Source organism: Ranitomeya imitator, chromosome 5, assembly GCF_032444005.1.
Source record: "Ranitomeya imitator isolate aRanImi1 chromosome 5, aRanImi1.pri, whole genome shotgun sequence".
In the NCBI taxonomy this organism is placed as follows: Eukaryota; Metazoa; Chordata; class Amphibia; order Anura; family Dendrobatidae; genus Ranitomeya; species Ranitomeya imitator.
In genome coordinates, this window is record NC_091286.1 from 171,384,545 (window position 1) to 171,399,700 (window position 15,156).

At 45.6% G+C, this 15,156-nt stretch overlaps 1 long non-coding RNA gene across 2 annotated transcripts in view; it reads right to left on the minus strand.

Moving 5' to 3' along the window:
• Window positions 1-538: 538 nt before the first annotated feature.
• Window positions 539-15,156, minus strand: part of LOC138681649 (uncharacterized) — a 58,280-nt gene continuing 43,662 nt past the window's right edge. For both annotated transcript variants that reach the window (XR_011321948.1, XR_011321949.1), the window contains exons 2-3: window positions 2,584-2,692; window positions 539-1,428 (exon numbers count right to left, since the gene is read on the minus strand). This is a non-coding gene — a long non-coding RNA (uncharacterized lncRNA). The remainder of the gene's footprint in view (window positions 1,429-2,583; window positions 2,693-15,156) is intronic.

Sequence of the window (15,156 nt, forward strand, 5' to 3'; positions counted from 1 at the left end):
GTGGTTGGGACGTGGATATGGGTGTGACTTGTGAAATGGGTGTGGTCAGAGGCGTGGCCTAAAATTTGCCACGGCGCACTACGCGTGCCGCAAACTTTATACCTCCTTCCCTTTTTCAAAAGTTGGGAGGTATGGTACCGCATTTGCTAGATCACGGCAAGTGCCGCAAATCCCATAAGGAATGAATGAGGCTGAATGCAGTGTTGCTGTAAGTGATCTGTTACGCAGCAGATGCAGAAAAACTGCCCGATCTGCTGCAAAAGACGACTTTCACATCAGCGATTCTTGCCAAAGTCACTGCCGATAGTGTCATACTCACCAAAGGGGGAGGCAGCACTAAAAGTGCCTAGGGCAGTAGAAACTCTAAATACGGCCCTGGGGGCTACATTATATTCTGTGGGGGGACTGCATTATACTCAGGGTACTACATTATATTATGGGTTGCTACATCATACTATATGAGGGGTTACATTATACCAGACGTGTCAAACTGCATTCCTCGAGGGCCGCAAACAGGTCATGTTTTAAGGATTTCCTTGTATTGCACAAGGTGCTGGAATCATTCTGTGCAGGTGATTAAATTATCACCTGTGCAATACAAGGAAATCCTGAAAACATGACCTTTTTGCGGCCCTCGAGGAATGCAGTTTGACACCTCTGCATTATACTCTATGGGGGGCTGCATTATATTCTGTGGTGGAACTGCATTCCCTCAGGGGACTACATTATATTCTGTGGTGGGTTGCATTATACTATATGAGGGGGGCTGCATTATATTCTATGGTGAGGACTGTGTCATACCTGAGGGGGTTGCATTATATTTTGTTGGGTGCTGCATTATATTCTATGAGAGGGGACTGCATTATATTTTATGAGGGGGCTACATTGTATTCTGTGAGGGGGCTACCCCAACCCTTGCTACATAATTAAGACGTGAACTACCTTATATTATACCCTGATATTAGTGCTTTTTACCGCACAATTGGTGTTCTTGTATCTATTTCTATGTAGCTACATAGTGGGCCCCAAGAATGATTTTCTCTGGTGGGCCCAAGGTGCTCCAGTCTGACGCTGCTCCCATAGGCCCCAATATCTACAATTATAAACCTGTAGTAACTGTCAACTACAGCTAACAGCACTACAGAGAAATAATGTTTATAATTGTAGAATTGGGACCCTGAGTTCGGCGGCTAACGCACCCGGATGTGTTTCCCATCAAGGGCTTCAATACAATATGATAAATCACAATGGTTCTGAAAGCAACATGAAATCTTCACCCAATCTTCCATTTTGGGCATAGGCATCACCAGTTCGTGTAGTCTGGACCAAATTTCCACACACGTAGCCCGCACTATGCTGGAGATAGTGGACCTCCCAATTAAAAATTGAAGATGTAGGCCAGCATAAGAGATTCCAGTTGACAGGAAGCTGAAAGCAGACAAAAATATCAATTATTACCAATGTTATAATGCTTGTGAAAATTCATAGTCAACACAAGTAATGTGTGGATATAAAAAGGCAGGATACCAGTACCTTCAAAAATATACACTGGCTAGAGAAATGTAACATTAAATACATATTTTAAGTTGTAATGTAATATAATTTTTACATATAATATTAATCAATTTACTTCAGCTGCTAGGCCACATAAAAAAAACACATTTATATTATAAAAACATCATCAACATAGAGTATGTGAGGATGGTGAATACATACTGTAAAGTAAGTAGAAGGCGCTCCTCTGCGGATATACATTTACGCTTCCTGGTGTTATGATATGTAATGCCAGGTCGCACTGTCTCCAACAAAATATCAAATGTGGATGTAGTCATGCGACAGTACTGGTAAAATTTGTCAGGATGTGTCCGAAAAGATGTATATAGCCGGTGAAAATGGCCTTTAGTGAGGCGTTGCCCCAAAAGTGGATGTACCCACATTCTTCGCCTCCTCGGCGGATCAACTATCACTGGGTATGGCTGGCCAAGGCAACGTGACAACACACATTTATATAACACCCGCTCAGTTGGGGTGAAATGCAGTAGGTCAGACGTGTTGCCAAAGAACCACCAACAGAAGCACAACAACAAAATGGCCAGATTGGAGGGTGCCACTTGTTGTAGAGGCATTAAATAAGGTTACTGATGATGATTTAAATTAATTTAAGGCCTGAAAACAGTTAAATGTCCATTTTGGAAGGTTGCGAGAAAAAAACGCAGTATGGATGCCATACGGATTACATACGCAGGATTACATGCGCAAAATACGCTGCCACACCTTGCCAACAGATTACATCTGGAACAGACTGTATTTCCCTACGCCAAGAGTGACGCCGGCCTTAAAGGGGTTGAAACACCAATCGATGGGCTCCAACAGAATAGGTCATAACTTATTGATCGTTTGGGTCCAACCATTGGAAACCACATCCGCTGCCATTATCAGGTCATTACTGCTGTATGGGGCCCAGTGAGCAGCAGTACAGAAGGGTGTCCCAGCCCCCCTCCTTGTGCTTCTACTGACCGGGCCCCATTGTGCAATAAAGTTCTGTGCACAGTGGACACCTGGAGCTTTTCAGGGCCATCTAACCTGGACAGCTGCATAGCTCCAGTTCCCTCCGCATTCTCTGGACTTCCGGTCAGGTGACATCATCGCGTACGCTCCAGCATGTAGGAGGACACCAGAAGCAGAGCTGCGCCTGCAGAAGATAGTCAGTGAGATAAGTATGAAAACTTTTTTTTTTACTTTCCTTTACAAAATGAATTAAATGGGGGAGGTGGAGGGAGACTGCAAATGATTAAGTGGGGGCATGGGACTGCAAATGATTAAGTGAGTGGGGGGAGGGGGACTGCAAATGATGAAGTGAGAGGAAGGGAGATTGAATATGATTAAGTGGGCGATGGGACTGCAAATGATAAAGTGAGCAAATACAGTAATCAATAAGCATGTTCTTTTATCAAAGACCGAGGGCATGTTGCATTAAGAATCATCCCAGTGTATCAAGATGACAAATCAGGTGAAATACTCCAAAAAACATATGTATACCAAAGAAAGGAGTACCAGAAACACCAAATAGTAAATAATTAACGCCTTTCTGACATTAGACGTACTATTCCGTTGAGGTGGTATGGGCCCGTATGTCCACCGACGGGATAGTACATCTAACGTTATCAGCTGTGCTCTCGGGGGGAGCGCGGCCGATCTCGGCCGGGTGTCAGCTGACTATCACGGCTGACATCCGACACTATGTGCCAGGAGCGGTCACGGACCGCTCCAGGCACATTAACCCCGGCACACTGCGATCAAAGATGATTACAGCGTTCCAGCGGCATAGGGACGTATCGCGCAGGGAGGGGGCTCCCTGCGTGCTTCCCTGAGACCCTCGGAGGAACGCGATGCGATCGCGTTGCTCTGAGGGTCTCCTACCTCCTCCTTTTGGTGTTGTCTGACAATAATTTTTGAAAATGTGAACACTCCTGATTTGGTGTCCATCTGCTGTATTGGGTGGAGTGAAAGACCTGTCGGTCCCTATTATACTACTTCTACTGTGGTGAAATTGATGCCACTTTTGTAGTGACTGCCAGTTTAGGAAATGTGAACACTCCTGGTTGGGTGTCCATCTGCTGTATTGGGTGTAGTGGAAGATCTGTCAGTCCCTATTTTACTATTTCTACTATGGTAAAACTGATGCCACTTCTGTGGTGTCTGCCAATCATTTTTGGAAAAGTGAAAACTCCTGGTTGGGTGTCCGTCCGCTGGATTGGGTGTAGTGAAAGACCTGACGATTCCTATTATACTATTTCTACTGTGGAGAAATTGATGTCACTTCTATGATGTAAGGCTCTCATTTCTTTAAATGTGAACACTCCTTGTTGGGTGTCTATCTGCTGCATTGGGTATTGTGGAAGAACTGTTGGTCCCTATTTTACTATTTCTACGGTGGTGAAATTGATGCCACTTCTGTGGTGTCTTCCAATAGTTTTTGGAAATGTGAAAACTCCTGGTTGGGTGTCTATCCGCTGGATTGGTTGTAGTGAAAGACCTGTTGGTCCCTATTATGCTATTTCTACTGTGTTGAAATCTATGCCACTTTTGTTGTGTCTGCCAGTATTGTTTGGAAATGTGAACACACCTGGTTGGGTATCCATCTGCTGTATTGGGTGTAATGGAAGAACTGTTGGTCCCTATTAAAAAATTTCTACTGTGGTGAAATTGATGCCAGTTCTGTGGTGTAAGTCCCTCATTTCTTTAAATGTGAACACTCCTTGTTGGGTATCCATCTGTTGCATTGGGTGTAGTGGAAGAACTGTTGGTCCCTCTTTTACTATTTCTACTGTGGTGAAGCTCATGCCACTTCTGTGGTGTCCCAATCATTTTTGGAAAAGTGAAAATTCCTGGTTGGTTATCCATCCCCTGGATTGGGTGTAGTGAAAGACCTGACGGTTCCTATTATACTATTTCTACTGTGGTGAAATTGATGCCAATTCTGTGATGTAAGGCACTCATTTCTTAAAATTTGAAAGTTCCTTGTTCAGTGTCTATCTGCTGCATTGAGTGTAGTTGAAGAACTGTTGGTCCCTATTTTACTATTTCTACTGTGGCAAAATTGATACCACTTCTGTGGTGTCTGCCAATAGTTTTCGGAAACATGAAAACTCCTGGTTGGGTGTCTATCCTATGGATTGGGTGTAGTGAAAGACCTGTTTGTCCCTATTATACTATTTCTACTGTGGTGAAATCTATGCCACTTTTGTGGTGTCTGCCAGTATTTTTTTGAAATGTGAACACACCTGGTTGGGTGTCCATCTGCTGTATTGGGTGTAATGGAAGAACTGTAGGTCAATATTGTAAAATTTGTACTGTGGTGAAATTGATGCCAGCTCTGTGGTGTAAGTCCCTCATTTCTTTAAATGTGAACACTCCTTGTTGGGTATCCATCTGTTGCATTGGGTGTAGTGGAAGAACTGTTGGTCCCTATTTTACTATTTCTACTGTGGTGAAGCTGATGCCACTTCTGTGGTGTCCCAATCATTTTTGTAAAAGTGAAAACTCCTGGTTGGGTGTCCATTCCCTGGATTGGGTGCAGTGAAAGACCTGACGGTTCCTATTATACTATTTCTACTGTGGTGAAATTGATGCCACTTCTGTGATGTAAGGCTCTCATTTCTTCAAATTTGAAAGTTCCTTGTTGGGTGTCTATCTTCTGCATTGGGTTTAGTGGAAGAACTGTTGGTCCCTATTTTACTATTTCTACTATGGTGACATTGATGCCATTTCTGTGGTGTCTGACAATAATTTTTGGAAACATGAAATCTCCTGGTTGGGTGTCTATCCGCTGGATTGGGTGCAGTGAAAGACCTGTCGGTCCCTATTATACTATTTCCACTGTGGTGAAATCGATGCCACTTTTGTGGTGTCTGCAAGTATTTTTGGGAAATGTGAACACTCCTGGTTGGGTATCCATCTGCTGTATTGGGTGTAGTAGAAGAACTGTCGGTCCCGATTATAAAATTTCTACTGTGGTGAAATTGATGCCACTTCTGTGGTGTAAGGCCCTCATTTCTTTAAATGTGAACATTTCTTGTTGGGTGTCCAACTGCTGCATTGGGTGTAGTGGAAGAACTGTTGGTCACTATTGTACTATTTCTACTGTGGTGAAACTGATGCCACTTCTGTGGTGTCCCAATCATTTTTGGAAAAGTGAAAACTCCTTGTTGGGCATCCATCTGCTGCATTGGGTGTAGTGGAAGAACTGTCAGTCCCTATTATACTATTTCTACTTTGGTGAAATTGATGCCACTTTGGTGTCCGTCAATAATTTTTGGAAACTCCTGGTTGGGTGTCCATCTGCTGTATTGGGTGCAGTGAAAGACCTGTCAGTCCCTATTATACTATATCTACTATGGTGAAATTGATGCCACGTTGGTGGTATCTGCCAGTATTTTTTGGAAATGTGAACACACCTGGTTGGGTGTCCATCTGCTGTATTGGGTGTAATGGAAGAACTGTCGGTCCCTATTATAAAATTTCTACTATGGTGAAATTGATGCCAGTTCTGTGGTGTAAGGCCCTCATTTCTTTAAATGTGAACACGCCTTGTTGGGTATCCATCTGTTGCATTGGGTGTAGTGGAAGAACTGTTGGTCCCTATTTTACTATTTCTACTGTGGTGAAGCTGATGCCACTTCTGTGGTGTCCCAATCATTTTTGGAAAAGTGAAAACTCCTGGTTGGGTGTCCATCCCCTGGATTGGGTGTAGTGAAAGACCTGACGGTTCCTATTATACTGTTTCTACTGTGGTGAAATTGATGCCACTTCTGTGATGTAATGCTCACATTTCTTTAAATTTGAACACTCCTTGTTGTGTGTCCATCTTCTGCATTGGATTTAGTGGAAGAACTGTTGGTCCCTATTTTACTATTTCTACTGTGGTGGCATTGATGCCACTTCTGTGGTGTCTGCCAATAATTTTTGGAAACATGAAATCTCCTGGTTGGGTGTCTATCCGCTGGATTAAGTGTAGTGAAAGACCTGTCGGTCCCTATTATACTATTTCCACTGTGGTGAAATTGATGCCACTTTTGTGGTGTCTGCCAGTATTTTTTAGAAATGTGAACACTCCTGGTTGGGTGTCCATCTGCTGTATTGGGTGTAATGGAAGAACTGTCGGTCCCTATTATAAAATTTCTACTATGGTGAAATTGATGCCAGTTCTGTGGTGTAAGGCCCTCATTTCTTTAAATGTGAACACTCCTTGTTGGGTATCCATCTGTTGCATTGGGTGTAGTGGAAGAACTGTTGGTCCCTATTTTACTATTTCTACTGTGGTGAAGCTGATGCCACTTCTGTGGTGTCCCAATCATTTTTGGAAAAGTGAAAACTCCTGGTTGGGTGTCCATCCCCTGGATTGGGTGTAGTGAAAGACCTGACGGTTCCTATTATACTATTTCTACTGTGGTGAAATTGGTGCCACTTCTGTGATGTAATGCTCACATTTCTTTAAATTTGAACACTCCTTGTTGTGTGTCCATCTTCTGCATTGGATTTAGTGGAAGAACTGTTGGTCCCTATTTTACTATTTCTACTGTGGTGGCATTGATGCCATTTCTGTGGTGTCTCCCAATAATTTTTGGAAACATGAAATCTCCTGGTTGGGTGTCTATCCGCTGGATTAGGTGTAGTGAAAGACCTGTCGGTCCCTATTATACTATTTCCACTGTGGTGAAATTGATGCCACTTTTGTGGTGTCTGCCAGTATTTTTTAGAAATGTGAACACTCCTGGTTGGGTGTCCATCTGCTGTATTGGGTGTATTGGGTGTAATGGAAGAACTGTCGGTCCCTATTATAAAATTTCTACTATGGTGAAATTGATGCCAGTTCTGTGGTGTAAGGCCCTCATTTCTTTAAATGTGAACACTCCTTGTTGGTTATCCATCTGTTGCATTGGGTGTAGTGGAAGAACTGTTGGTCCCTATTTTACTATTTCTACTGTGGTGAAGCTGTTGCCACTTCTGTGGTGTCCCAATCACTTTTGGAAAAGTGAAAACTCCTGGTTGGGTGTCCATCCCCTGGATACTATTTCTACTGTGGTGAAATTGATGCCACTTCTGTGATGTAAGGCTCTCATTTCTTTAAATTTGAACACTCCTTGTTGTGTGTCCATCTTCTGCATTGGATTTAGTGGAAGAACTGTTGGTCCCTATTTTACTATTTCTACTGTGGTGGCATTGATGCCACTTCTGTGGTGTCTGCCAATAATTTTTGGAAACATGAAATCTCCTGGTTGGGTGTCCATCTGCTGCATTGGGTGTAGTGGAAGAACTGTTGGTCACTATTGTACTGTTTCTACTGTGGTGAAATTGATGCCACTTCTGTGGATTTAAGGCCCTCATATTTTTAAATGTGAATTCTCCTGGTTGGATGTCCATCTGCTGTTTTGGGTGTAGTGAGAAAGCTGTCGGTCCCTATTATACTGTTTCTACTGTGGTGAAATTGATGCCACTTTGGTGATGTCTGCCAATAATTTTTTGGAAATGTGAACACTCCTGGTTGGGACTTCTTCATGCGTGTTGCCTGTAGCAGACCTCCACTTCCTTGTTATCAACTTCCCATGTTACTATCCTTAATCTTCTCTGACAATGGTATTTTAATAAACTGATATTTGTGCCACCGGAGTGTGGCTCAGCCTCAAAGCAAGTAGAAGTGTTGAATGTGGTATCAGGGCTCCCAGCAAAGGGGCCCTTCACCGATCCCTCACCCACCTTGTCTTACTGTGATGTTCAATTGAAACTTGTAAATGTTGTCCCAGACCCCGGTACCTCATGCCTGGCTAATTACTGCAGTGCCATGCTAAAATCTGTACTGTGGGTGAATTGAGGCCATTTTCCTGGTGTCTTTTTCTCATTTGATGTGTTTTGGCAACATTTGGGGCCATTCTAAGGTGTTGTGCATGTGTTTGCCTCCCATTGACGTGAATGGCGTTCGATAATGTTCGGTGAATATTAGACGACTAAATCAGCGAATATTGCAAATTCGGCGAACATAATCCGAATTGAACATTGAAATATTCACTCATCTCTAGTTAACAGCAAATATATATGTATATAAGGGCTGTTTTTTTTTGCTGACAACTATAGAGTGGGTGGGAGGTTGTCCACCTTATCTCCCTCCCAGGGTGTGGTCTGGGGCTTAACCCCTTCACCCCGAAGTCTGTTTTCACTTAAGTGACACGGCCAATTTTTACAATTCTGACCATTGTCACTTTATAAGGTAATAACTCTGAAACGCTTCAACGGATCCTGGTGATTCTGACATTGTTTTCTCGTGACATATTGTATTTTATGATAGTGGCAACATTTCTTTGATATTACTTGCGTTTATTTGTGAAAAAAACTGAAATTTGGTGAAAATTTTGTACATTTTTGTAATTTTCAAGCTTTGAATTTTTATACCCTTGCATCAGAGACTCATATCGCACAAATTAGTTAATAAATAACATTTCCCACATGTCTACTTTACATCAGCACAATTTTGGAACCAATTTTTTTTTTTTGTTAGGGTGTTATAGGGGTTAAAAGTTAAACAACTTTTTTTCACAATCATCGTTTGGCAACATTTTTTTTTATTTTCACAAGGGTAGAAGGAGAAAATGGAGCACTAAAGTTGTTGTGCAATTTCTCCTGAATACACTGTGACAAAACACTCTGGGATCGCCTTTGCTGGGGTCAAAGGACACGTGGTTTGTGCATTGAATCTGAGGCGTACAGCAGGTTTCTGAGCAGGCTGACCTCAGGTCAGATTTATTAACGTGAAAGCAACACAAAAAACAAAACATAAAAATAAATCCTAGCCTGTCCGGCACTAACTGAACAAATACGTTGCTATCTCAACAACTGGGGGGGCTTCTCCCACCCAGCTAACATCACACAGATCTTGAGCAGAGCTCTTCACTCACGTTTGTCTCACACAGGCAGGCAATCTGTGTGCCCCAGGCAGACACTGGAAACACCCAGCTGGTCATCTTTTATTCCTGCAACCATTAACCCATTAGCACCCTGAAGATACTGAGTGGCCTAATTCACATAGGACAAACACCTGGGCGAGATATATCTGCCTCCAACTACCACACCAGCATGAGTCTTACATATCCCCCCCCTTGCTCAGACCAATCCGGTCGAGCAAGAACACTTTTGAAACAGTGCACTCGGGATAGGGCATCGGCGTTCCCCATCTGCACCCCAGGTCGGTGCTCCACCGTAAAAGAGTAAGCCTGCAGGGCAAGGAACCACCGGGTTACCCGACTATTACGGTCCTTGTGGAGGTGCATCCACTTGAGAGGGGCATGGTCTGTGACCAGCCTAAACTTCCTACCAGCCAGGTAATACTTGAGGGAGTTGAGAGCCCATTTAATGGCTAGGCACTCTTTTTCAACCACCGCATACCTCTGCTCATGTACATTTAGTTTCCGACTGAGATAGAGGACCGGGTGTTCGACTCCGTCCCTCACCTGGGAAAGTACAGCTCCGACACCAGTATCAGAGGCATCAGTTTGTACCACAAACTCGCTGCTGAAATCAGGAGTCACTAGTACGGGCTGAGAGCACAAAGCCCGTTTCAGACTGTGGAAGGCCTCTTCAGCAGCTGAGGTCCATTTTACCATGACGGAACCCTTCCCCTTGGTAAGATCCGTCAAGGGAGTAGCCATGGCTGCAAAATTGGGTATGAACCGGCGATAATAGCCGGCAATCCCCAGGAAAGCCTGCACTTGTTTCTTGTTCACTGGTTGTGGCCAGCCCTGAATTGCCTGTATTTTGTCGATCTGGGGTTTAACCACTCCTCGGCCAATCACGTAGCCCAAGTATCGGGCTTCTTCAAGCCCGATGTGGCATTTCTTGGGGTTTGCCGTTAAACCTGCATCTCGCAGGTCATCAATCACCGCTTGTACCTTCTGGAGATGAGTTTCCCAGTCCATGCTGTAAATTACGATGTCATCCAGGTAGGCAGAAGCGTACTGTCTGTGAGGCCTCAAGACTCGATCCATCAATCTCTGGAACGTTGCGGGAGCTCCGTGAAGTCCAAACGGCATATAGACATACTGGAACAGACCTTCCGGTGTAGCAAATGCCGTCTTCTCTCTGGCCGCCTCGGCCAGAGGAATCTGCCAGTACCCCTTTGTTAAATCCAGGGTCGTAATGTATCGGGCTTTACCAAGCCGGTCGATCAACTCATCGACCCGGGGCATAGGGTACGCATCAAATTTAGAAACTGCATTCAGTTTCCTAAAGTCATTACAAAACCGGATGGAGCCATCCGGTTTAGGTATCAACACAATTGGACTGGACCAGGCGCTGTGTGACTCCTCAATGACTCCTAAGTCCAACATTGCCATCACTTCCCGGGAGACGGCTTCACAGCGGGCTTCCGGAATCCGGTAGGGCTTCACATGAACAGTGACGCCAGGCTCTGTGACAATCTCATGTTTCACCAACTTAGTCCGGCCAGGTTTTTCGGAGAAAAACTGTCGGTTCTGTAACAAAAATTGCTTAACCTCAGATTTTTGTTGTTCTGAGAGAGTCTCAGCAACCTGCACCTCTGGTACAGTAGGTGAACAAACCGGACGGGGCAGATCCGCCGTTAGGGCAGAGCGGTCTTTCCAGGATTTTATCAGATTCACATGATAAATCTGTTCCGGTTTTCTCTTACCCGGCTGGTACACTTTATAGTTCACTTCACCAACTCTTTCTCGGACCTTAAATGGGCCCTGCCATTTCGCCAGGAATTTACTATCCACCGTAGGGATTAGGACCAACACCCTATTGCCAGGTGCAAATGTACGGACCTTAGCGCCTCTATCATAACTTTGCCTCTGGGCTCCCTGGGCCTGTAACATATGGTCCCTAACAATGGGCATGACAGCGGCAATGCGATCCTGCATTTGTGTTACATGGTCGATCACCGTTTTAAAGGGAGTGACTTGACCTTCCCAGGTTTCTTTTGCGACGTCCAGCAGTCCCCGGGGACGACGGGCGTACAACAGTTCGAAAGGCGAAAACCCTGTGGAAGACTGGGGAACTTCCCTAATGGCAAACAGCAAATAGGGTAACAAGTAATCCCAGTTCTTCCCATCTTTGTCTATCACCTTCCGGAGCATCTGTTTTAAGGTTTTGTTGAGGCGCTCAACCAGGCCATCTGTTTGAGGGTGATAGACAGACGTACGCAACGGGTCTATTTGTAAGAGCCTGCAGAGCTCCTTCATTACCCTCGACATAAAGGGAGTCCCCTGGTCGGTGAGTATCTGTTTTGGAATTCCCACCCGACTAAACACTTGTACCAATTCCTTGGCGATCGTCTTGGTAGCTGTGTTACGCAAAGGGACGGCTTCCGGGTAACGAGTGGCATAGTCCATGATGACGAGGATATGTTGGTGCCCACGTGCGGATCGGGGAAGGGGCCCAACCAAATCTATCCCAATTCTCTCAAAAGGGACCCCGATGATAGGAAGGGGTACCAAAGGGCTACGGAACTGAGATTTAGGGGCCGCGATTTGGCACTCTGGACAGGACTCACAATAGTTACGCACATCACAATGTATTCCAGGCCACACAAAACAATGCAATATCCTTTCTGTGGTTTTCTGTACCCCCAGATGTCCCCCCATTATATGTCCGTGGGCCAAATCCAGTACCTTCCGCCGATAAGGTTTGGGTACCACTAACCGTTGCACTGTGTCTTCCCCTTTTTTCTCTACCTGGTAGAGCAAATCATTTTCAAGAACCATATACGGGTACGCTAGCCTAGTGTCAGGTTCTACGTGTACCCCATCTATCATTTTTACATTTTTCCTAGCCGGAGTTAGGGTAGGATCTTTCATTTGCTCGCTGTGGAAGTCATTCACCTGGACTCCCAAATCTGGCAGGCAGGGTGCCGGATGACTGTCTGCCTCCGCCTCTCGCTGAGGTTCCTCAGTTTCCCCCGCCATGACGGAGAAGGGGTACTGAAGGTTAGATTCACCAACCTCCCCAGCAACATCTTCCTGTGGGGTCTCCTCTAGGGACTCGGGACCTCCAGATGGCATGGGAGAAGATTCACGGGTACAGCTACCGTGAAGGAGCAACTGATTCTCCCACAACTGCCAGAAATAGGGAAAATCCCTGCCCAGGATTACATCCTGTAACAATGCGGGGACGAGTCCCACTTTGTGCTGCACTGACCCATAGGGAGTAGAAATCCATATGACCGCTGTTAAGTACGAGCGGGTGTCACCATGCACACACGTCACAGAAAACTTGTCAGACGGACCAGACGGAAGTGCCACCAGACTAGCTTTCACCAGAGTCACCACACTTCCAGAGTCTAGTAATGCCACAACATTTTTCCCATCAACAGATAATTCACACAGGTGTTTCACTGTATCATTTTGACCCGCATTCACACTCACTAGCTGTGTAACCAAAGACATGCGTTTTCTAGAGTCTATAACGTCGCACTGCATGGGTTCAGCGGTAACAGGACAGTTCGCAGAAACATGACCCTTCTCATGGCAGCGGAAACACCTAACAGGTCCCCTACTGAGACCACCGTCCAATACTCTTGGTCTCGCAGTGCGAGCAGTCCCGGACTCCTCCCCCACAGTTTTAAGCGATTTTCCTTCACCCGTGGTCCCTGGAACAGTCTTACCGGTTCCACGAGGAGGAGGCACAGACCGGGGGCTGGCGGTGCCGTCGGGAAGTCCTTCTGCCACGGAATAACGCTCGACCAACTCCACAAGTTGATCCGCTGTCGTGGGATTTCCTTGGCTTACCCACCTTTTCAGCGCTGGGGGTAGTACTCTCAGGTACTTGTCCAGGACAACCCGCTGGATTATTTCGGGTATTGTCAGTACCTCGGGTTGCAGCCATTTCTTTGTCAAGTAGATCAGGTCGAACATCTGAGACCGCGCCGGTTTATCTTGCTGGTATGTCCACTGATGTACCCTCTGTGCACGGACAGCCGTCGTCACACCCAGCCGGGCCAGGATCTCAGCTTTCAGCTTCTCAAAGTCCTGAGCGACCTCCGGGTCCAAATCATGGTAAGCCTCGCCGGAAACGGGGCAATCAAATCGGCCCATCGTGCCTTCGGCCACTTCTCTCTCAATGCCGTCCGCTCAAACGTTGTCAGGTATGCCTCAACGTCATCTTCTGCAGTCAGCTTTTGCCAGTATCGACTCACATGGATCCTTCTGGACTCTGCTTCCGGGTCAGCGTCAGGCATGCTCACCAGGCGCTGCGCCACCTGTTGGAGAAGTTGGCGGTCTGCAACCGTCATGTCCACTAACTCCTTCAGCTGTGCGGCCATCAAGCGATTAGCTTCGTGCTGTGCGGCAGTGGCCTGCTGCTGTATGGCAGTGGACTGTACTAAGGCATTCACCACGTCTTCCATGCTGTCGCCTGTGCCACGGTATGCCCGCGTTCTCCACCACAATGTGACAAAACACTCTGGGATCGCCTTTGCTGGGGTCAAAGGACACGTGGTTTGTGCATTGAATCTGAGGCGTACAGCAGGTTTCTGAGCAGGCTGACCTCAGGTCAGATTTATTAACGTGAAAGCAACACAAAAAACAAAACATAAAAATCCTAGCCTGTCCGGCACTAACTAAACAAATACGTTGCTATCTCAACAACTGGGGGGGGTTCTCCCACCCAGCTAACATCACACAGATCTTGAGCAGAGCTCTTCACTCACGTTTGTCTCACACAGGCAGGCAATCTGTGTGCCCCAGGCAGACACTGGAAACACCCAGCTGGTCATCTTTTATTCCTCCAACCATTAACCCATTAGCACCCTGAAGATACTGAGTGGCCTAATTCACATAGGACAAACACCTGGGCGAGATATATCTGCCTCCAACTACCACACCAGCATGAGTCTTAAAACACTGATACCACTGATATGTGGGGGAAAACCACTGTTTGGACACACGGCAGGGCTCGGAAGGGAAGGAGCGCCATTTGACTTTTTCAAACCAAAATTGGCTGGAATTGAGATCGGACACCATGTCGTGTTTGGAGAGCCCCTGATGTACCTAAACAGGAGAAAACTGCCACAAGTGACCCCATTTTGGAAACTAGACCCTTTAAGGAACTTATCTAGCTATGTGGTGAGCACTTTGAACCCCCAGGTGCTTCACAGAAGTTTAGAACGTAGAGGCATGAAAAAAAAAAAAAAAATCACATTTTTTCCCCAAAAATGATCTTTTAGCAACAATTTTTTTATTTTCACAAGTGTAAAAGGAGAAAATGGACCACTAAAGTTGTTGTGCAATTTCTCCTGAATACAATGATACACCATATGTGGGGAAAACCACTGTTTGGGCGCACGACAGGGCTCAGAAGGGAAGGAGCGCCATTTGACTTTTTCAAACCAAAATTGGCTTGAATTGAGATCGGACACTATGTCGTGTTTGGAGAGCCCCTGATGTACCTAAACAGTGGAAAACCGCCACAAGTTACCCCATTTTGGAAACTAGACCCTTCAAGGAACTTATCTAGCTATGTGGTTTTCTCACTGTTTGGGCACACGTCGGGGCTCGGAATGGAGTAAGTGACGTTTTGGATTGCAGACTTTGATGGAATAGTCTGCGGGCGTCATGTTGCATTTGCAGAGCCCATGATGTACCTAAACAG